The sequence below is a fragment of the Chrysemys picta genome, chromosome 2 (assembly GCF_011386835.1).
Source record: "Chrysemys picta bellii isolate R12L10 chromosome 2, ASM1138683v2, whole genome shotgun sequence".
NCBI lineage: Eukaryota > Metazoa > Chordata > Testudines > Emydidae > Chrysemys > Chrysemys picta.
Window position 1 is genome coordinate 74,392,161 of NC_088792.1, and position 24,271 is coordinate 74,416,431.

Consider the following 24,271-nt stretch of genomic DNA (forward strand, 5'->3'; position numbering starts at 1 on the left):
CTGTAAAAAGCAACAGAGGGTCCTGTGGCACCTTTAAGACTAACAGAAGTATTGGGAGCATAAGCTTTCTTGGGTAAGAACCTCACCTCTTCAGATGCAACTTGCATCAAAGGCTTTACCCTTGTCTGGTTTACGCTTCAGGGTTTCCACGTACAGCAAGCGGATGGTGGCCTATTACCAACCTCCCTCCCCCCAAAAACAAACAAAGAAACAAAAAGCCCACCCCCAAAGAGACCCACGGTCTGGAAAGCAGACTGTTGAAAAAACTCACAGCAGAAAGAAGGCAGCCAGCTTCTTAAACAGAGTCAGAAAACACCCCCAAGAAAGTATAACAGTATCTTGTCATTAAAAAAACACCCAAAGCGCTGGAGATGTCAGCTTTTTCAACTACTTGATAAAAATCTGCTTTGAAGAAGCTTCCTCACAGTAAAATTCTTTCTGCTTTTCTAACCAGAACATTCTCCCCAAGAGGAGATGCACCGTTCCTGGAGACACTGCAATACCAGGTCAATGCATGGGGTGGACAGAGCAAGCTCCTATTCCATCCCCCTGTTTCAAAAATCAATTTAATATACAGTCCTTAAATAAAGGACATATCAGATATTAAACTGATAAGAACAGATTTAAATTTTATTAGAGAATATTTGAAAAATAAACAATACAGAAAATGTGAGGCGTCAGTTATTGGTCATTGGGGGTAACATACAGAGTATAGGGGGGATGTTAGTGTTTTGGGGTTGGGCAGCACACATAGTATATACAGACTGCAATGTCCCCAAATGGGGGGGGGGGGGTAACCGGTGGGCGGGATCAGGAAACAGCCGATAAGCGGTGAGGGTCTATCACCCATACAGGAAGTAGAGACAGTCATGGGTATAAGTAAGTGGGCTGGGTAATGGGGATGGGGTGATCCTCACATGGTGGGATTCAGTTAGGTTCGGTGGGTTCAGGGCTCAGGGGATAAGGTCCAGCAGGGGGGGTTTATAGGTCTCTTCCCCCTTGTGGGTGTACGAGGTCTCCCCTGCTCACTCTCGGTATTGGCGGAGGCCGGTGATGTGCTCCGTGTAGATGTCCCGGGACCAACGAATAGTGAAAGCTTATGCGCCCAATACTTCTGTTAGTCTTAAAGGTGCCACAGGACCCTCTGTTGCTTTTTACCCTAAATAACAGTCATTATTGCCAGGAGAGCAGAATTCCATCTGGTTGCCCCTCGTTTAAGCCTTCGATTTGTTTTGACATTGTATTGTCCTTGTCCTGGCCTCACCCTTCTATTTCACTCATGTGGTTTTATTTTGACATCATTGTCTCAACGGTGTATATATTTATTGTCTTTTTTTTTTACTCTCCATCTCATCAGCTCATGGTCTCCACACGGACTTGCACTGGCATCATGAAAACTTGGTGATATTGCCAAGTCGTGTTAAAATAAATGGCAAAATAATAATGGGCAGTGGCTTTATACCAGGGATGAATTTGGCCCACTGTCATTGGCTGTATGTGTGTGTGTGTGTGTGTGTGTGTGTGTGTATGTTTTTAAAAAAATAGCTACTGTGTAATATTTGTAGTTGTTTTTTTTAAAGTTTAAAACCAAGAGGCTATTTAAAGGATAAAAATCATTAGAAAACACCAGGGATTAGGGCTCATTACTGCATTTATTTTTTGAAAAAAAGAACAAGAAGGATATAATATAAAATCTGTGAATGTGTTCCACCCTACCTGGCACGTTTCAGCTCCAGCTGTGAATTTCCATTGCATCTATAATTTGATTTCACAACTCAGTCATGCCTTTCATGTTAGTTTTGTGGTGTGAAAATCCAGGCACCCAAACACCACAGTTATGCAAGAAATTTCACAGCATTTCCACAATGTGTCACTTCCACTATTATAGGCTAAATATCTTAATGAAAGTCAGCTAAATTACAAGAATAGAACTAACGAAACCTTTCTCCAAGTAGGACCATGAGAATGAAGATTTTAATTATAATGGTACATTAAATCAATTTCTATTTTTCATTGATTGAGTAAAGAAGAAAAAGTAATTACTCTTGTGCTGGTAAAATATTTACTTAGCATAGAACTTGAAAGTGAGGGCATGTGTATGTAAAATGTCTGCATTAATTTAACAAATCTAGTAAAATCAGTCTAATCTGGTGCATTGTATATCTGAGATTCAGCATTATTTTCTTATACTTGGAATATTAAACAAATGTAACTGGTAATGGAATGACTAATGGAAACTCTAAATATACAAAAAGAACAGGCGTACTTGTGGCACCTTAGAGACTAACAAATTTATTAGAGCATAAGCTTTCGTGGGCTACAGCCCACTTCTTCGGATGCATATAGAATGGAACATATATTGAGGAGATATATATACACACATACAGAGAGCATGAACAGGTGGGAGTTGTCTTATGTGTGTATATATATCTCCTCAATATATGTTCCATTCTATATGCATCCGAAGAAGTGGGCTGTAGCCCACGAAAGCTTATGCTCTAATAAATTTGTTAGTCTCTAAGGTGCCACAAGTACTCCTGTTCTTTTTGCGGATACAGACTAACACGGCTGCTACTCTGAAACCTATCTAAATATACAAGTTTGAGAAGAACTTTAACTGTATGAAAAACATGTTTAGTACTTCACAGGTTTCATGACACTGAAAATTTTGTAACCAGTTTCATGAAAATAAATGGTCATTAAACCAGTTTGAGTATTATTCATGTTTTTCATATAGTTAGAATTCTTTTAAAACATGCCTAATTAGCATAGTTGTCATTGAAAGGTCAGCATTTACCAACAGTTACCACATTTTTATTTCATATTCTAAGTATAGGGAAATAGTGCTGGATCTCTTTTATCGGGATGTAGTAATTGCTGTTACAGGCTGATTTTTATTTTAATGGCACCCACTGTACAAGAAATCACTAATTTCTTATTAGATTTAAGAATGAAATTAAAAAAAAACAATTTCATGTAACTGATGAAGATAAATCTGAATGGAACAATAGAGTTTATTACAGATATGAATCATTTTATATTTTATGATATTAATTATCATCACAAATTGAGGGCTATATGGTCAATAGAAACCATTAAAACACTAACATTTACCAACTGTTACTACACAGTTACTTCACACATGCTCTATTCTAAGTTTAGGGGAAAAATCTGGTAATTTGGTAAATGGTAAATTGACCACTATAAGATGATGTCATAGTGTGAAATTTAAATTAATTTTATATTAAAAAGTAAAAAAAAAGTGATGTTTAAAGGTTGAAATAGAAACAAAGTATCTTGATTTTTATCCAATCCAATTTTTTACAATTTTTGGTTCACAATTTTTTTTTGAGATTTTTGACTTCGTTTCCCATCTTGAATTAGGACATTTTTTAAATACTAAAAAATCTTATAGTGCCTGTTCTATTCTAAATTCCTATATTGTGCTCATCACTATAGTATCTGGGCTCTAATTATAAGTCACCAATCATTATAAGCCTAAAATTGAAAAGACTTAGACTTCCAGGAAAAAGCTTCTTTCTGCAGAAAATTTCTCATGTGTAATCCCTGTTCAGAGCATAAATGTTCTTGAACATTTGAGTTGAATCAGAACAGTTGGGTTTTATGTATAAGATTTTTAAGAATCTTGGCTTTTCACAACTTGAAATTTGTTCAACTTCTTAAAAGTCAACACAGAATTTAAAAGTGGCTTGATATAAAAACTTCCAGCCATCTACATGAATTCCCACTGAGAACTAGCACAGAGGAGTTCTTTTACCAAGTTGGGCCCCAATCTCCACACTGGATCCATGTGGGCAGAGTCCCATGTCTCTGAAGAACCTCATAGACTTCAATGGGGCTCCATATCAGTGCAGGGCTACTTCAATGTGGATTGAACTGGAGGATCAGGGCCTTGCATGCTGTTAGCTATTAGAGGTTACCTTCGTGTTATAACTTCAGTTTAAGGCCTGGCAAATATTACAAGCTCCACTCCTCCTAAATTCATCTTTCATTCATTTTTTTAAAGTAGATATTTTGAGCACTTTGTGATTCAAAGATAGCCATTAAAATGTATACTCACTCACTGATCCAATTCCCACTGAAGTCAATTGAATTATTTCCATTCACTTCACTAGGGGTAGGATTAGGCTTCAGTGACTCAGGCCTGATCCAGAAAAGCACTTAAGCAAGTGTTTAGGCACATGCTTTGCTGGATTTCAGTCTCAATCCTGCTTTTACTGAAATTAATGGGATTTTGCAATTGATTTCAATGAGGGCAAGGTGAGCCCTAGGGTTATATATTTGTCACAGTGAATTTTTCCTCCAATAAATAATACAGAAATCACAATTGTTTTCCCCAGAGATGTTTAGGAAGAATCACTGGTATTCTCAGCTGTGCATCTGCCTAACCCTTTCTCTCCCCATCCCTCCATCGGTTCCAGAACCAGGAGTGCTGGAACAATTTGTATAGTGGGGGGTGCTGAGAGCCACTGAACCAAACTGTAAACCCTGTATATGATGGAAACCACTTCAAGCCAGGGGGTGGTGCTGTACCCCCAGCACCCCTAATTCCAGCACCTATGCCCAGAACTCCACTCTCAAACTATGCTCATGGCATCTTTACACACGTACCCCACGCCATTATGGAGGAGATAGGCAATGGTGAAATCTTCATCTCTTTCCCTTATACATTCCCTTGGCATCTCTGCTCTTGGCTGCAGAAGTTTTTTCCATAGCAACACCATGGGACACATACTGGCAGTGCTCCAATTCAGCTATTAGGATATGTCTACACAGCAACTAGGCACCCACAGCTGGCCTCGGCCAACTGACTTGTGCTCGGGCTTCGGGGCTGTTTCATTGCTGTGTAGAGTTCCAGGTTCGGGCTGCAGCCAAACTCTGGGACCTTCCATCTTGCAGGGTCCTAAAGCCCAGCCTCCAGCCTAGCCCAGAAGTCTATACAGCAATAAAACAGCCCCACAGCCCAAGCTCTGTGACCACGAGTTGGCTAGCAAAGACAGCTGTGGTGTCTAGTTCCTGTGTAGCCATACCTTTAGAGATGGAACTCTTGTGACTATGACGGTAGAAATTAAGGGGTGCCTTCCTTTCTCTTCCTGGTAGGCTCTGTCTCTAAGGCATACTTTTATCTGGTAGCTATCAGCAACAGCAGATATTTTGACTCCTGCTCATAAGAGAAAATGTCAAACAACTTAGACTACTTTTCTTACACACAGTGCTAAGAAATACATCACAGTTAGTAATGGTATTTGTTTTGGCTAAGGAATTTAAATCCCATTTTAATCTACAGGGTGGAGGAGAAAAAGACAGCGGCATTTATTCTGAAATGTTCTACTGCTCTGTGAATGGCTGGGAACAAGCTGGAAGGTTTAATTCTTCAAAATAGTTTGCTCACCACATGAGATGTTATCGATATGAATTAAATTTGCAGAGTAGTTATAATCACAGCGCACTGCAGCCTAAAAAGTAATAGCCTTCTGCTTTACCCTTGCCAGTCTTCACTTTGTCTCCTGCTTGTGGATCAGAATGCAAGATGTCGCTCCCTCATCAAATGTACTAATGCAGAGCTTTTCGCCTATAAATCACAAAAGAACAGGTTGTACTGCCTAATTTCCTATTTGACTTGTATACCTCTCTGACCATGAGATTTTGTGAGTTATGGGCTGTCACACAAATCAAGAAGATAACCTCATTATGTCACCAAACCCATCTGGAATGGCCCCTCCTTCTGACAGGGAATGACCATGACTCATCTCCACCCCCACAGGCAATGAGGACTTGACAGGAGAGCACTGCGTGAAGTTTTGGTGTTGTTTCAATGTGGGTCTATAGTCCAGTTCAAGAAACATAAACCACTGTTCCACAGATGCCAAAATGACATGACTGCTGCCTGTCTGCTTTCAGCATTACATGTCTGAGTTTGATGACTGGCCTGTTGAGACATGTATAGAATAGAATTTAGTATTCAGTAATGCCTTGTTTACCCATGGTATATACTAAAGCACTCTGAGCCCATTGCCTGTGCCTCAGAAGGTGCCCTTCATAGAATCATAGGACTGGAAGGGACCTCTAGAGATCATCTAGTCCAGTCCCATGCACTAATGGCAGGACTACTAAGTATTATCTAGACCATTCCTGACAGGTATTTGTCTAACCTGCTCTTAAAAATCTCCAATGATGCAGATGATTCATGATAATGATTGGCCCAAACTACTCTCTATCACCCACGGAAACCCTTAATCCATATAACTCTTAGCGGTAAGTGTTGTTAAACCCAGTCATGTACAGGAGTGGTCACAAGTCCTCTTCCTTTCCCAGGAGTAGGGTAGTAGAGAGAGGGTAAGAATTCTGCAGTTGTGTTGCTATTGCCATATTCAGACCTGCAAGTTAAAGCAATTGCATCTAAATTATCAGTACAATGAGCCAAATTCAACCCTGGCTTCAATGAGGGAACTCCCATTTACCCTGCTTGTGCCAGGACTGAATTTAGTCCAACATCAGTAACAATGCTCTGTGACAGATGCTCTTTTAATAAAATAGTACATTGAATTTATTTCTTGTTTTTTTTCCTCAACAGTGCAGGGAAAGTAATTATATTTTAAAGGAAAATCACTTAGCTGGCATACAAATTGTCAGCCTGAATGCTATTTTGACTATAAATTGAATCTAGTTACAGTTGATTTTTTTTTTTTGCCAGACCTTAGTTTGGGTGTCACCTTGACTGCCTGATGCTCTAAATCCTTGAGGTTCCTACTCTGTCTCTATCTACCATGACCTTTCATGTGCCATATCTGGTTACCATACTTCGTATGACCAGATGCAATTTAGTTTGGACCCCTTTTTACCATAGGCCCTGATCCTGCAAATAGTTATGCTCACTGAAATCAATGGGGACTACTCGTATGTAGAGTTACTCACATACATAACTATTTGCACTATGGGCCACAGTGCTGAGCAACACAAGGTATTCTTCCAAGTGTCTGAATGTACTATTGCTTGAATGGTACCAAATCAGTTCCAAGAATCAAAGCCAGTTCTCCCGGGGGGTTGTGTTTGGGTAAACCGAGGGCTAGCACAAGGCATCAGCACCATTTAAGTTCTACACCATTCTGAGGGTCTTGTGCTGGCCCTCTGCATAGGGGTGGATTTCACCTATTGTATGTTGATGGTACTATGTGTGGAGGTTTGCACAGAACAAACCTACGCTATGCCTGGATCTAGCTAATGTTGTTAATTCTTCATTTTCATGGGTTTTCAATTAAATGGGTGTTCAATACCACAACAAAGGGCATGGCACAAGAACCTGAATAAAAGTAAATTCACATTTGTCTTTTTGTTTCAATTTCCTTCTATAGCAATCTGTTTCTCTGTGGTTTTGTTTTTGGAGAGCCCTTCCTAGGTAAGGTTGTATGGCTTGTGTTATGCAGAGGGTCAGACTAGATAATCAGAATGGTCCCTTCTGTCGTTGAAATCGTTGAAGTGTTGAGTCCAATCCATGGCATGATGCTGATGCCATATTGGTAGAGCTTATGGATGGTAGCAGAAAACTTTTAGTTTAACTAGACAGTTTCTTTAGCTTAGATCTTGCTGGAAAATGGGCTTTAAGCTTAGTGTACCTACTGAAGTGTACGCCAACAAATAAATATTTGTGTTTGTAGATACAAAGTGGCCACTTGTTTTAGATGACTAAACAAGGTTATCTCAGTGGTGTGCTTTACTCCTGAGACATTCTTTCTACTTGATACTATACTGCAAAGAGTGAGATAAAGTTATCTAAAGCGAAATGGGAATGTCTTATAGAGCAGACGGATGGTAGCCACTGGTAGTATCTCTCATCAATAGAGATGGGCACAAATCTTAACCAATCCCATACTACAGGAGAGCTCAGAGCTGGATGCAAACTCTGCAGCATGGGTCCCTCTTAGTCGGAGGTTTGAATGATTTTCCCAATCCTTTCATTGGTTTGGAGTTAGTGGGATATAGCATGTTTCTTACTGTTCTTTTTGTATATTGCTGTTTGAGATTCAGCATTTTTTAAAAGGAAATGTATATTTAGCTTGGATAAGCTAGACACAAATGTAGCATATAAGGAGGTTGCCAGTATTTTTCTCTGTTGTGGGCTTAATCGTTTTCCCTATTCTATTTATTTTTTTATTGTTATGGGGTATAGGAGTTTAAACTTACCTTCTGCCCTGACTACAATTTTTGTCACAGAATAAAAGAGGAGAGTAAAAAAAAAATCAGAATTGGGTTTATTAAAGAAGAATGAGAATTCTGTAACAACTCAGTCTTATACTAGACCAAGTGTAGAATATATCAGTGGGCAGTGTCACAAAATATGACGCTGTTCATTGGAAGAATGGTCACCTGGCATGAGAACTATCATCCTCACCTTCTCTCGGTGACTGAGACTGAGAAACAAAAATGGCATAAGGTAAAACTGCACGTTGTTAGCTCAGTTCCAGAACCAGTGGCTGGAAGAAAAGTCTAAAAATAATACAACATGACTGACTACACTTTGGAAATGCTGCCAATTCGGAGTTGCTGAAAATGGTAGAAAACATAACCCAGCAGAAATGGGGTCATGTCGTGCAAAAATATTTGGTGAAGGTACAAGTCAGCTTTTCCCCCCCCCCGAGATGAATTGAATCTGTAGGTCAAATCTTAAAATCCTTTCTCACTTTTTACTCAAACAAAACTCTCACTGAGCAGGCAGCCTGGCAATGTCTTTCTGGTGAGTCAGCACACGAGAAATGGCTTTTTAGCCCTCTGTGGTTTCTGGGTGTTTTGGAGCAGCAGGTGGGGGAAAGGGCATACTGGAGGGTCCTTCTGGTCTCCCAGCTGGGAGGGGATGGGGCTTCTTTTGGAGGCTGTCACAGATACCAGGATTAATCAGCAAAAATGTCCAAAAGATTCCAACCTTGTCAGAGGGATTTAGAGACTCCAAAAGCCTTATCAGGGGCTCCTGTTGCAACCAGTCCTCCTGGTGCAACAGCTCTAACTGCTACCAGTGCAATTTCTGGCTTCCAGGTGTCTCCTCATACTGTAGATATCTGGGGCAAGAGGGGGGAGGATGGGAATGAAGGGACTGGCGGTGTAACATGAAAGAGTTAGGGTGTCCTTTTCTGGTATTTGGAATGGCTACTAGGCCACTTTCAAAAACAAAGTTATTTGTAACCCCTATTTAGTTAGTGTCTCAAGTCAGTTAATCCTTTCTTTGCACCCTATTTGTATTTTTTTTAACTATTGTACAGTGCCTTGCGATACATACACCAAGGCACTATACAGCATGGAGCAGGTATATGTTACTCCAAATGCCATGGGAGAGGGATGGCAGAAGCTCTGTCAACTCTTCTCTTCCATATAGCATTAGCAATCTAAACTCAAACACTACAGCAGTGCTGATACTGCAGTCTTACTGGGTCTTATTCCAATATAAATAATGAACGGAAGGGCACAAAAGTGCTGGCATTACCATAGCTACCAAATGCTACATGACTAAAAAATGCAATCATGTAAAGAGTGGTATTGACATTTATTTAGCCAACCTAAACCAAAAGGATGAAAAAGGCAAGAGACCGGCTCCTATTTCCATGGAAGTCAATGGCAAAATATCCATGGACTTCAAGGAGACCAGGATTTGGCCCAAACCTTGGTAAGTAACAAATAGTAGAGATACCATGATAGCTAATCTATAGAACAAAGAAGTGATTTGAAGACAAAAATACAAATAGGGGGCTTGATTCCCCCCGTGTTACTCCTATTTTATGGTAGTGGAACTCCAATGAAATCAGTGCAGTTTCACCACTGTAAAACTAAAGCAATACAGCGGTGCAGCAGACCCAGAATTTATTTACACAGTTCAGTAGTTATAGGGGAAGAAAAAACAACCCACCCAGGTAGATAATTCTACAGTGTATTTTCCCCTTAAAATAATTGACAATTAGCTTTAGTGTGTCTTTTTAAAAAGTTATATATCTCTTTCAGCCATTATTCTTGTAATCCTCAGCCCAGTTGCTAATGAATAGATATTTGCATCACAGGAAATAATATTCTGAGCTGAGGACTGAAAAATACTTAAGCCCCACAACATCTCTATGAGGCAGACAGCTGGAACCGAAATTTGGTATCCTGACTTCAGTCCTTCCTACTAACCACTATTGTACAAAACGTCCTCCCTCACAACCACCACCATCAAAATTAGGATCTTTGTTGGCAGTCTGAGCAAAGCAGTCAAGAACTGAATGGGTCAAGAGAGCAAACTACCCTCTCATCCCTAGAAGTGACTTGTCCAGAACTGAGATGAGGCTGATTAGCAGGTAAAATGCGGGGAGCCTTGTACTGCCTTAGTCTATGCTGTACCTGTTCTGTATATAAAGAGAGAATATCTTTTCCAGGGCTGTCAGTCTGGCACCTTCCCCAGCATTAACTGTGATATAAAAAATAATCCCATTTGAATACAGAGTAAGGGGTTAATATGACATGAGTTGGAAGAAAGATGCAAGCTAACAATTAAAGCAGATCATGATCCAACTTCAATGAAACCTTGTTCTTCTCTCAAAATGTTGCTTGGATACTAAAGCTTAATATTTTATCTAATTAAGATAAGCCCAGTGATGTGAAACTATAATTGTCCTTTTATTCTTCTTTTCCATCTCACCAACTGTGCATTAATGCATGTGTATGGAGACCATAAGTAGCTTCCAAATTCTCTTTGCCTTTGGTTTAATTAACTGATGCATGCTGATTTCATGTAAGGGGTAATGTACTGTACCCATCACCAACTAGACATAGGGCCATATTGTCTGTTATTTGGAATTTCAAGCTCAAGGTTCTGTGTGTGGTTTGTGAGATGATGTTTGTAGAAGAAGAAAGGGGTCCAGCCCTGTAAACGAGTGGATGTGCTGAGATGTGTGTGTATCTTGGAACAATCACAAAGACCCAATGCCTCTGCATAGCTGCCCTGCTGATTCCCCCCACCATTAGCTATGCCATGCTTGCCCCCATTAGCTATGCCATGGAAGTAGAAACCTGGAAGGGACCCAGCAGGGGTTATTACTGCTTGCAGGAGGATTCACTCCCCATCACAATTTCTATGTGAAATCCATGCTAAATACAGTTGTCAGTTGGCCCCTGTGGAGTGCCCATAGAGGGGTTACCACAGGATCAGGGGAGGTGGAGGATGGTAGTGTGTCACAGACCCTGCATACCATGTCTTCCAGTGCCTGTGGTTTTGATAGGTCTGGCATCCTTTTGCCCAGGGAAATATGGTCCATAATAAGGCTTTAATTCAACTGAGGTGTTCTGATATAAACCAAAATAGAGAATTTTGGGTGGCTTTCCCATCTTACCACAGCCTCAGTGTAGTAACAACAACACTGTGAGTGAACCAAGGCCTTCATTGCTGGTTTAACCTGCCCCAGACCCTACCCCTCCTGGGAAAAGAGGCTGAGAATGAGCATTGAAAGAGCCCACATATCTCCAGCACAGAAAAGCAGCACTGTGAGGGAGTCATTGGTCAGAGCCACCCAGAGCCTTGGCTGGTACCTCTCACTGAACCTTTTTAGGTGAGAGAATTGTAATCTTAAAGAGTGGAGTTTTGTGTATTGTAGGGACTGGCTTGGATGATGTGGAGAAGGTAGGTAGGGAAGGGGCAGTTTGGGAGGAGGAAGAGATGAATATATTAAAGAGCTAATAGTACTCAAAATGACTAAGGAGCATGTCATAGAAAGTAAAATCGCAGGCTGTGTGGGTGAGGTGAGAAGGTGATTTATGGATAGGAGCCATTTTGCCAGCCAGGGTAGAAAACCACCTGAGTAGCTGAGCAAAAAATCAGGCAATGGAGAAAAAACAAAACAAAAAAACCCAGAAAAGCTGGCCAATCAGAACGGGGGTGTGGGGGTTAGGGTGGGTGGAGAAAAAGCCGAGTGGCACAGCAATCCAGCACCCCCTGGAAGTTGGCAACAAGGGCAACCACCCTGTTTGCTCACCCCTAGAACCGGCCCTGTTTATGGATGGGTTTGAGGGACTGATGTTTGTGCTGGTTGGTCTGCCCTGCTGGCATGAGAGAGAGCTCTTTTCTGTGCCTCCTCAGGTCCTACTAGCAGCCAGGACTTGACCCACAGCAGCAGGTTTAACTCCCTAGAATAGGAGTGAGGCACGGCTGCTTAGGACAAGGAAGCCTCAGACAACAGCCAGCTATTGTATTTTTTGGAAATGTGTTTAGTCACTTGAAGGATGGATATATGATTGGGAAAGGAAAGCAGCTGCTGTGTATATGAGAGACCCACAAGTGAGCAGACACTCTGCAGTAAGAGACTCATTAATTGTTTTTGTAATCTTTATTATATATAATTCATAATTACTGCTATAAATATGCATAAATGCAATTTACAGTTAATTAATATACCAAATCATTATATTGTTAACCGGGAACCCATCAGAAAACATTATTGAATTGCTTCCAGACTTATGCTCTGTAACTCTAGGAAGCAACAATATTTAGACAAAAAAAATTAACTTCCAAGTATCCCCAATCAGAAGCAGACTGTGAGGCTGAGGGGAAAACAACGATTCAAGATTTCAGGTATCTGGCTCCTATCAGACTCCTACAAAGTAGAATAATAGCACCTTTCCCTTGGAATTTTAAAATTGTATTCTACTGTTGTTCTTGTGGTGCTTTGTGATAGGTGCCCAAACTGAAAGCTGCTACCAGTGTGAGTCAGATAATAAAGCAATTTCTGAACTGCAGCAGCATTCAGCCATGCCTTTTGTTACCTTCACCAGCTATTATGAAGTAGCATTAACAAGGCTCAACCCCTACCCCCAGTCTATTTTAAAAAAATCACCTTTAAAAAGAATTTGTAAGTCCTTAAGGGGCATCTTTCTCTCCCATCTCAGGAAAGCTCCTAACACTCTAAACAATAAAGAGCTTCCAACTTAAAACACTAGTCTAAAGCTACAAACAAAGAAAATACATTGAGTGGATTTCTTGACCTCTTAATCTTCTAGCAGAGAAACTATTCTGAACATAAATGAACATTAAATTGTTATTGCTATGATGGTGTATTACACTTGAGATGGCAAAAGTCACAGGATCTATAGGGTCAGGTAAACTAGTACGGGTTCCTTCAGTGTTTATTTTAAAGTTAAAACTTATCATGCTTGAAAAATGAAACTTTCATTTCTGAGGTTGTAAAACTGGAAAAGCGCATGGAAGCGCTGGGATGGCTTGTGAAATGTTCAAAATCTTTCAGATTTCATTTTCACCTCAGGACTGCCTAGTCCACCACCATGCCACAAAGAGGACCACGAAAGGCAGCAGGGCCTTATGCAAGTGAAGCTCACATTAAGAATAAGGTAAAAAACTGAGGAAGCTAAATTAAAAACAGGTGGAAAACAATAATAAAACGTGTATTGTTTTAAAGAGAAAATCTTTATGCATTCAATTGAATCATAATAGACAAAAATAACTTGCTAGTTCACCACCACAGTATTGGGGGAGGGTGAATAATATAATGCTGCATATTATTGCCATAATTATTAAGACTGTATCATAATGCAGACGCACAAGAGGCCAAATTAATGTTGCACAGGCAACCTTAATTCTGGCAATTCCTAACTTTTCAGTGTTTGATTTTGCAACCCTAGCGTTCTTTTAAAGTAATTTTTGGTATGTAATTTAATATCTGTATCTATATAGAATGAAAAAACACACACAAATGTATAAGGGTAGTTCAGGTTTTCAATTTTACTAAGCAGAATATGAAATAGACACATGCTGTCAGCATGGTAACAAGTTCTTTTTTTCTCTCCTTAAAAAAGTAAGACACCCTCCCTAGATTTCCCTTGCATCACTTTGATGTTCTGTTTGCTTTCATCTTTGATCTCATCCAGCTTACTTCTGGATTCAACTCTTTCAATAGACAGCCATCACTGTGCTCCCTCCCCTTCCTATGTCAGAGACAGTACTGCCAACTTCAAGAGATAAAAATCTTGAGTCAGATCCCCAAAAATCATCACTGTCCCCAAAAAATCATAAGATTAAAAAAAATATTTTTTTTATGTCAGTCTCTTGATTTTTTTGAACTCCTCCAGCCCATCCCCAGGGTGTGTACATGTGACAATTGTGTTGCCCACTCTCCCACATGTACTGGATAAGGGGATTTGGCCCCTGCTGCAGGAGCTCTCATCCCCGCATCTGCTGTCTCCTGCTTAGCAATTAATCCTGTCCACCAGTCCTCCATCAATTCTGTCCCCACCCAACCCCCTTAGTTCAGTCCCCCTCAGTTCAGTTCCTCAGCCCCCATAATCACAACCCCATCAAGTCAGCCCCCCATCCCATCAACCATCACTGCCCGTAGTTCATCCTCCCACCCCATCTGCTCAGAACCCACCGTCAATTCAGCCCCTCCACCCCATCAGCCCTCACCTTCATCACTTCAGCTCCCCTGCAGCCCCCAGGCCATAGTTCACCCTCTCAGCCTCACTTCTGCTCCTCATAGGGTTTTCACCCTCCCGAGGCCTAGGGGGAGGAGGGCCCTGCAGAGGGGTCCCCCTCCCACTTCCCAGTCTGGCAGGGGAGGAGCCACGCAGGGCTGAAAAAAAATTCCTGAGCTTTGAGAGTTCTATCGCAAGATCATGAGTGAGGCTTAATTTTACTTATAAGTCATGTGTCTCGCAATAAATTTGTGAGTTGGCATGTCTATAGAGATGATAATGACCCTCTGTGTGCTTGTGCTAAGAAAGAGTACCCATCTGGAAAGGGAGCAGTGGAAGATAAATGTGTAAACAGTTTGAGAAAGCAAGCAGAAAAACGGGGAGTTGGGCTGTAATTAAAGTCCTTATTTCAATTCTAGTCTATATCTGGGCTAGGAAAAAATGAGTCGTCTTTTCCTTTATATGTATTATTTAGGATCTCTGGCAGTGGAGAAGTGGAAGCCTAGCATAACTACAGTATCTGAATACTGTACAATATGCTTAGATACAATGATTTTTACTTTTAAAATCAGTTACGTGGAATTGGAATGAGTAATAGCTTACCCCTAATAATGTTTCTGTATATAACAAGTTACAGGCTGTTCTTGTGTTCTGTTCTTCCAGCTTTTTGTTAATAAATTAGCTCAAGGCTGACTCTTTGTGTGCCGGCCTTACGTTGCAGCTTCTTCCTAAGAAAACCTATAGATGCTATAAACTTGCGATGGGTTGATATAGGGTTGTACTTAAATGTACGATTCCATGTAACTTCATGAATTCCTGGAATTTTGATGAAGTACAGTGTGGCCCGCATTATTACTGTCAATCTGCTCTGTATTCTTTCAAAAAAGGACAAGAGTTTCAAAAATGAGTTCTTAATATTAGGCCTCTACATCCATATTTAGGTACCTAAATAAGTGTCCTGACTTTCAAAAGTAAGCACCTGGCAGCTCCCATCGAAGCATCAGTCTTCTGTGTGTCATGAATATCTAAATAGCACAGATTTCCAGGGATTCCTAGCAATACTTGTTCTGTGGCTCTTTGCCATATTGCAGGAGCTGATGCTATCCCAAAAGGCAGTTTATAAACTGAAAGAGTCCCTTATGAGTATCCAGTATGGGCAGTGCACACGATTCGGAGCTCATCTCCATCTGTGATGAACATAAGCTCAATCCAGTTTTGTGAGCGTCTGCCTACCTGCTATTTAGCAAAATAACTTTTATGCATGGTAAAGGGGCATTCTCTGTGGTAAAAATAGGATTAAACTTTCATTTGAAATGACAACAAATCCTTACGATCCTGATTATCCCAGGTAGATCTGCTTTATTCTGTTGGCTGAATTAAACACAATGGCATTTATTATTACATGTATGTAGTATATGTCCTTCTTTATGGTAATTCCAACACAACTCCTTCTGGAAATGACCGTGTTCTGACTTATGATCTGTTTGACCAAAGATTTTAAAATTAAGTTGCTCAGTCAAATACTGGACTAAACTGGCATTAATTTGGTCACTGTCACTCTGACTTTGGTTTGTTTTATCCATGTTTTTTACTGCAGTCTTCACTGACAGAGTAACATCCAGAAGTTAGGAATAAGTAAGATGTTAGCATACAATTCTCTGTGGCTTAATGTCTCAGAACCTTCACTAATGGAACTCTCAAGGCATCTTCCAGATTTGCTCCAGATTCACACTACTGGTTTAATGTCATCAGGTCTGTCATATTTATGGCATTGTAGGCTGCTGAATCCATTTATAGTACCAGGAGGCAAATACCTTTATAAATAGCTCTCATCTTTTTTTTTTTCTTCTTCATTGGTGCTGTGGAGTGAGTGTAGCAGTTGATCGGTTTTTCTTCCAATAGACTCAAGAGTGTCTGTTACACTATTAGCACAAAAAATGCTTCAGTCTTTCAGTATATGATTCACAGGCTTCATCCTGTGTCCAATACACTTTGCCATTCTGTCTAGGCCTGGAATGATCTTTAGTCCTGAATAAAATAAAACACAGCTTTCAAAAAATTACTGGTTACCATTGTTTTCTTCACTAATTGGTTAGGGAAGTGTATACAGAGGCTAAATTCCTGTCCTCATTGCCATCTTTAGCATCATTAGATTTTAGTAAGGCAAAACCACCTGCATTCTAATCTTGTTTCTGACCATGACCCTTTGTGATCTTGGACAGGCCATTTAAGATTATATTTCAAAATCTCTCTCTCATTTTGTGCACCTCAGCTTTTGGTTGCCCAACTTTAGATGTGTAGGGCCTAAATGTCCGAGGTGCTGAGCACCTGCAGCCCTCAATCAATGCTGGGAGCTGTGGGTATGCAACACGTCTGACAATTACACTCTAGATGTCTATAGTAAGAATGAATAATAAATAAAGTGGGCACCCAAAACTAAAATTTGAGCCTTAATATCTGTGCCTCGATTTTTCCCATATTTAAAATGTGGATAACAAGGCTTACTTACCTCACAGGTGTGTTGTGAGTGTTAATTAATTAATATTTTAAACATGAAATGAGGAAGAAATGAGTGATGTAGGTACCAAGAATGACAGTATTATGTTCAACAGGTTGTGAGATATTTTAACATTCATAGAAGTGCCACTCTTATAGGGCATAACAGGGTAGCTGGCCCATTCAATGAAACTGGGCTCAGCTCTCCTGTTCTAGTCCAGAGGTACCCAGCTGAGCCAATTAAGAGGGTGGGGCAGCCCCTGGGGGCTATAAAAGGTCAGTCAGGAGTGAGAGCAGACGGATGAGGAGGAGTGCGATCAACCATATTGTAAAGATAGAAAAGAAAGCATGAAAAAGTATGAGAACTAAAGAACTTATGATAGTAACTTTTCTGGATATTAACAAAGCTTGTGATGTGACATGGAGAGATAGGATTGACTTTATAAAGTGGCTACCATGGGTATAAAAGGAAAAATGTATAGTTGGATAAGGGATTTCTTAAGTAAAAGAACTATGCAGGTCAGAGTAGGGAAAGCCTACTCCAGTATATTTTCACTTACAAATGGCACACCACAGGAGAGTGTCATCAGTCCTACCTTATTCAACCTCATGATAAATGATCTTCCAAAAGAGATGAGTGCAGGACTAGGCATCGCTTTATTTGCTGATGACTGTACCACATGGGGCAAAAACAGAAACCCTAAAATAGCTGCTAAAAGAGTAATTGAAGCCCTAACGAAGGATGCAGAATAGGGAAACATCTGGGGCTTTAAATTCTCAATTGACAATACTAAGGGAATGATATTCACAAAAGGAAAATTTTTAAAGTTATAAATTGTATCTCTATGGATCGCAAATATATATAGTTAAACGTTTCAGGTATGATATTTGATAGCAAGCTCACTCGGAAGGATCATATTGACAATATTAGAGATGAGCGTAAAGGCAGAATCAACAGACTTAAAAGTATTTCTGGAACTGCCTGGGTGTGGATAAGAAAGCAGTGGTAATGCCAGACAAAACGCTAAAAAGACCAATTATTAAATATGGGTGCCAGGCTTTCAGTTTGGCATCAGAAACAAATGTTGAGAAAGCTTGACTCAGTCCAAGCTCAGGTGTTGCGAATTGCATGTGGTGCCTTCATCACATTGCTGTCGAGTGAACTGCAGATAGCTGAGGATGAAATGCTTGTTGTTTTAAGAATGAAGCTTTTAGACTTAACCTTTGGGACTAAAGTCACTGGAAACAGTGAAGATGGAAACACTAAGCTAATATATGATGAATGCCAGGAATTCAAGTGCCTCCTGTAAGTAGGCTTAAAGCATGGACAAAAGATCTTACTGAAAAAAAGGACCTAAAAGAGCTTAAAATCAATAGCTTTGGGAAAATGCATTATAATTGGAATATATATATATATACACCTCCTGAGATAGATATGGAAATGTACAATAAAATTAAAAGATGAAGAGGAGCGTTAAATGTGCAAGATGTAGCAAATCCATATATTTGTGATTAGTGAGATGCTACTGCCCAAAGTATACTGACAGCTCCGAAAACATAAGAACAGGAAGAGTGGGAAGAGCATTTTGTGTTCCTTTGCTTGGAATCAAGGATGCTGTAAGGCTATCAAATTTTGTCACCTTTTGGCAGCTGAACTGGCAGGGCTAATGCTGGCATTAAATTGGGACACAGATGTATGCCCCGCTATTATGGTCATTGTGTCTGATTCCTTATCAGGATTACTAGCGATCAGAAATGGCACATCACATAGCAGAAATGATATATTTAGTAGGGCTGTCAATTAATTGCAGTTAATTCACACAATTAATTCAAAAAAATTAATCACGATTAATCGCAGTTTTAATTGCATTGTTAAACAATAGAATATCAATTTAAATTTATTAAATATTTTTGGATGTTTTTCTACATTTTCAAATATGTTGAATATATTCAATTACAAAACAGAATACCAAGTGTACACTGCTTACTTTATATTATTATTTTTTATTATAAATTATAAAAGAAACAATATTTTTCAATTCACCTCATACAAGTACTGTAGTGCAATCTTTTTATCATGAAAGTGCAACTTACAAATGTAGATTTTTTTTGTTACATAACTACACACAAAAACAAAACAATGCAAAACTTTAGAGCCTGCAAGTCCACTCAGTCCTACTTGTCATACAGCCAATTGCTAAGACAAACAAGTTTTTTTACATTTATGGGAGATAATGCTGCCCACTTTTTATTTATGATGTCACCAGAAAGTGAGAACAAGAGTTCTCATGGGACTTTTGTAGCCAGCATTGCAAGATATTTACGTGCCAGATATGCTAAACATTCGTATGCCCCTTCATGCTTTGGCCATTCCAGAGGAATTGCTTCCATGCTGATGATGTTAATTAAATTTGTGACTTAACTCCTTGGGGGAGAATTGTATGTCTCCAGCTCTATTTTAGCCACATTCTGCCATGTATTTCATGTTATAGCAGTCTCAGATGATGATTCAGCACATGTTGTTCATTTTAAGAACACTTTTGCTGCAAATTTCACAAAATGCAAAGAAGGTACCAATGTGAAATAGCTACAGCACTCGACCCAAGGTTGAAGAATCTGAAGTGGCTCCCAAAATCTGAGAGGGATGAGGTGTGGAGCGTACTTTCAGAAGTCTTGAAAGAGCAACACTCCGATGCGGAAACTACAGAATCCGAACCACCAAAAAAGAAAATTAAGTTTCTGCTGGTGGCATCTGACTCGGATGATGAAAATGAACATGCATTGGTCCGCACTGCCTTGGATTGTTATTGAGCAGAACCCATCATCAGCATGGATTCATGTCCTCTGGAATGGTGGTTGAAGCATGAAGGGACATATGAATCTTTAGCACATCTGGCATGTAAATATCTTGCAGTGCTGGCTACAATAGTGCCATGAGAACACCTGTTCTCACTTTCTGGTGACATTGTCAACAAGAAGCGGGCAGCATTATCTCCTGCAAATGTAAACAAACTTGTTTGCCTTAGTGATTGGCTGAACAAGAAGTAGGACTGAGTGGACTTGTAGGCTCTAAAGTTTTACATTTTTGAATGCAGTTATGTTTTGTACATAATTCTACATTTGTAAGTTCAGCTTTCACGATAAAGAGATTGCACTAAGTACTTGTATTAGGTGAACTGAAGAATACTATTTCTTTTGTTTTTACAGTGCAAATATTTGTAATCAAAAATAAATATAAAGTGAGCACTTTACACTTTGTATTCTGTGTTATAATTGAAATCAATATATTTGAAAATGTAGAAAAGATCCAAAATATTTAAATAATTGGTATTCTATTATTGTTTAACAATGCGATTAATCATGATTAATGTTTTAATCGTTTGACAGCCCTAGTATTTAGTGAAATATTACTGTTAACAACAGAACCGATGCAGTTGAGTGTAATCATAGTAATAGCATGGATGCCAGGGCACGTAGTGGTAGTGGGCAATGAGCTGGCAGACAAAGTGGCAAAATATGCAAGTTGATTTAGAGATCCCATTAAGTAAAGTGGAGTTTAAAAATCCAATTAAAAATGAGTTAAGAGAAGAATGGCAGGAAATATGGGCAAAAGAAATAAAAGGGAAAAGATTTTATGATATATGCCCAAGAGGCAAAAATGCTGATATAATCCAAAGCCCTGAGAGAAAGAATGATGTGGCTTTAGCATTTTAACTGGCCATTATGGCTTAAAGAGTAATTTGTTTCTAATAAACAAACATATAGATGGATTATGTGGGATGTGCAAGGTCCAGAAATCCATTGATCAGCTTCTGTGGGAGTGCAAAGAGTGTACCATTGAAAGGGAGTATTTATATAACAAATGTAGGGGCCTTAAAGTATCAAAACTGTTGCTGCAACACCTAGTAAAAGTGTGTGGAAAATGGGTACCTATAAAAAGGAAGCAATATTGAAATTCTGTAAGAATATTGGGAAAGGTGAAAGACTTTAATGCTTGAATTATATATGGTGTCCAGTGCTTGATTGTCAGAGACTCAGTAAGTGAGTCTACTTCACCATAAAACACAAGAAGAAGACAAAGAGCAGACTGAGTTAGTCAGGAGCTGGGAGCTGCCAGAGACAGAAGGTGGTTCCTAGGAGAAGGTTAAAGTAGGGGAGCAATAAGAGGGATTTGCTGGCTGATGTCTCTGAGCCAGGGCTGGAGAGGGCTAAAGGCAGGAGGAGGAGGAGCAGCAGCAGAGGGAGTTATCTGCTTGCTTTAAGCCAAGAGACCAAAGAGGGCTGAAGGAAGGGAGAGAAGAAGAGTGGAAGAGCTGAAGCCCAAAGAACAGTGAGAAGGCGAGGGTGAATAAGGGATGCTCCCCTGGCAAAGATGCTGCCAGGAGAAAGGCTGTGGGAATTCCCGCTGGGAAGAGCGGTGTTGCAACCCAGAAGGAAGGACTATCCTGGCAGAAGGAAAGAAGAGGACTGATAAGGAGCCTAGTTATGGCAGAGGACACTAGGCTTCAGTGAGAACAAGAACTATATACACTGGGATGATATGGAGCATATTTGGGGACTTTTGTTATAGACTATTTGCACAAGGTTTGGGTAATAAACTGTTTCCCAGGATTGGGAGGGGGTGTTTAAATAAAAGCCAGAAGTGGAGTCCTTTAGGTTACCCCAGAGGGAAACTGAGGTGAGGGGCCACTTGCAGGGCTGCTCCGAGGCCATGAGGGGGTGCCTGGGAGGAGGTCACTGATTTATAAGCAGTGATGGTAGGGCTGGCTTTTTAAGGGAATTATATAAAAATATGACAGAGTTCACTCTCTTCTGCTAGTATTTAGTGGTTAAATGGTCAATGAAGAACCAAATATCTATTCATTCACTATGCACTGCAGGCCCTGGCGAGATACACCTCTACCCCGATATAACTCTGTCCTTGGGAGCCAAAAAATCTTATTGCGTTATAGGTGAAACTGCGTTTTATCGAACTTGTTTTGATCCGCCAGAGTGCGCAGCCCCGCCCCACCCGGAGCACTGCTTTACTGCATTATATCTGAATTCATGTTATATCGAGTCACATTATATCGGGGTAGAGGTGTATTATAACTAAATATACATATAGTTCTGCAAATGTACCTGGCATTTTACACAACACAGCAAATAATTTTTAGTCATGGACCATATTTTAAGCCATAAGTACAAGGAAGCATAACTAAAGTTGAACTTTTAACCCTATTGCCATATTTCTTGACTTAAGTGTTTGATTTCTCAACCTTAATCTTGCATTAACGATAGTTTAATAGGGTTTTTTTGCATGGGAATATGGAATTCATAAACTCGTTTTCAAGATTAATAGCTATTAACATCAGACCTTTATTCTATTTTATAAACAATTTTAAAGTGAATGTAGTGCTTGGGAAAGCTCCCAGAGTAGCAGCTTTGCAGACTGAGCTCTTCTCTTTCCCCACAGAACAATTCCAGTAGCAAAAACAGATTCCTCCCATTGTTTCATAAGCGTTCCTCAGTCCTGACCTTCATGGATCACCTCCAGGGGCAACAGGGTAGGTCAATCTTCTTGACTGACTAATCAATGTTTAGAAGACATTTTGATGATAACAAGTTCTATATCATTATACAGTAAGTGTAGAATATTATTATGCCCATGTCCAGAAGTGCTAGTGAGGGGGCTTATTAGTGCCAGATTCAGACCAGTGAGCCATCTGTTCCCAGGGCTTGATCATGACTGGGCCTGAGCTCCTGCAGTTCTCAGGAATTGGAAATAGAGAGCTGCACCTCCTAGGTTCCCAGCACCTTCTAGGTTCAGTTTCACAGCCAACAGAAGTCAAATGTCATATCCTTGTTAAAGTAAAAGTAAAGCAATGTGAAGATCACATGGTCTGGGAATTTAAAAACAAACAAACAAATAAACAATATTAGATAGCAAGTATTAACCAGGGTGCTGTTCATTCTCTCATATTGGAACACCACCAAGAACCAGAGATGTATTTATGTAATATTCATAAAGGCAATTTTTAAATAGCCATCACTCATAGTATAGTCATTAATTCAGGCTGGATTGTATTAAACATTAGCCTACCAAATAAAATCCATACACAGGCCCAGATTAACCCATAATAAAATTTGTGAGAGAGTTCACAGTGAGGCCCCATCCCAGAGATTCCCCACATCATCCCACCAGGGAAGTTTTTCCCTCCTGCAGAAAAGGCAATGGGGCCTGCCTCAAACCTGATGTTTTTCATGGCCATTTGTCCAGAGTCCTCATGTCGCCACACTGGCTCTGACACTTGGAAAGACTCCTAAGCTCCTTCACAACATAGCCCCAATGGCTTTTCCCGGGCCACAGTTGTCCCTTGGGCTCTGGGAGGGTGTGGCACAGGGTTTATTACCAGATCACACTGTTGGTCAGCTATGTATGGCAGTGGCCAATAGTTGAGAAATCAGAGAATGGATAAATTACCCCCATATTATAACTAGCTAAAAGTGGAATATTATATATGTGAGGGAGGAAATATCCTTCAAGGATTAAGAACAATATATAGTGTGTCCTCTTTTGTAAAAATCAAATTCAGAAAAATCAACAGGTTGGTGTTATTACAATGGAAAATTAGCTAGCATATATTGCAGTCTTCATGCTTCAGAGTGTAAAATCAGCTGATCACCAGGAACGTGCCCCCCTTGTATAGTAACACGTAACTAGTACAGCTGATCCCGAAATGTTTTTGTTCCTATGAAAAAACTCAATCAATAACAAAGTTTTAACTGTTGTTGAAAAATTCTTTTCTTCAAAAATTTCCAGGTTTTCATCCAAGAATTGTAAACCAAAACACTTTTGCTAAAAACCAAAAAAGTTTCTGGCTTTGGTCAAATATTTTCACTGATAAACCAAAAAATGTTCAGTTTCTGGAGTTTTGAAAAATTTCCTCAAAACGGGACACTTTTGGTGGAAATTTCCATGTTGATGAAAAAAGCTATTTTTCATTAAAAACATGTCAAAGAAAAAATTTCAACCAGCTCTAACAGTGGTGTGGACAGTTGAACTCAGTGTAATGCCTTCCTCAGGAGACTCGTGCATTGGCCGTTGACAGAGGCAGGATGTTAGATTAGCTGGATTGTGACTGTGTTCTGGCAAGGCAATTCCTACCGTGATCGTGCTCAGAGACTTTAAGCAAATGATCACTTCCCTTTTGGAAATGATTTCACTATATTTAACTCTCAGATGAATATTACTAGCTCACTGTAATGGTACAGCTGGTGTTGTCTGACCATATGGCACACCGTTGGCACAATCCTGTTTAATGAAGGGGTATCTGTT

At 39.9% G+C, this 24,271-nt stretch overlaps 1 non-coding gene across 1 annotated transcript; it reads right to left on the reverse strand.

The window, feature by feature from the left end:
- Positions 1-469: 469 nt before the first annotated feature.
- On the reverse strand, positions 470-656 carry LOC112060341 (U2 spliceosomal RNA). The gene has a single exon (XR_002889658.2). It is a non-coding gene; the product is annotated as a U2 spliceosomal RNA (small nuclear RNA).
- Positions 657-24,271: the final 23,615 nt, after the last annotated feature.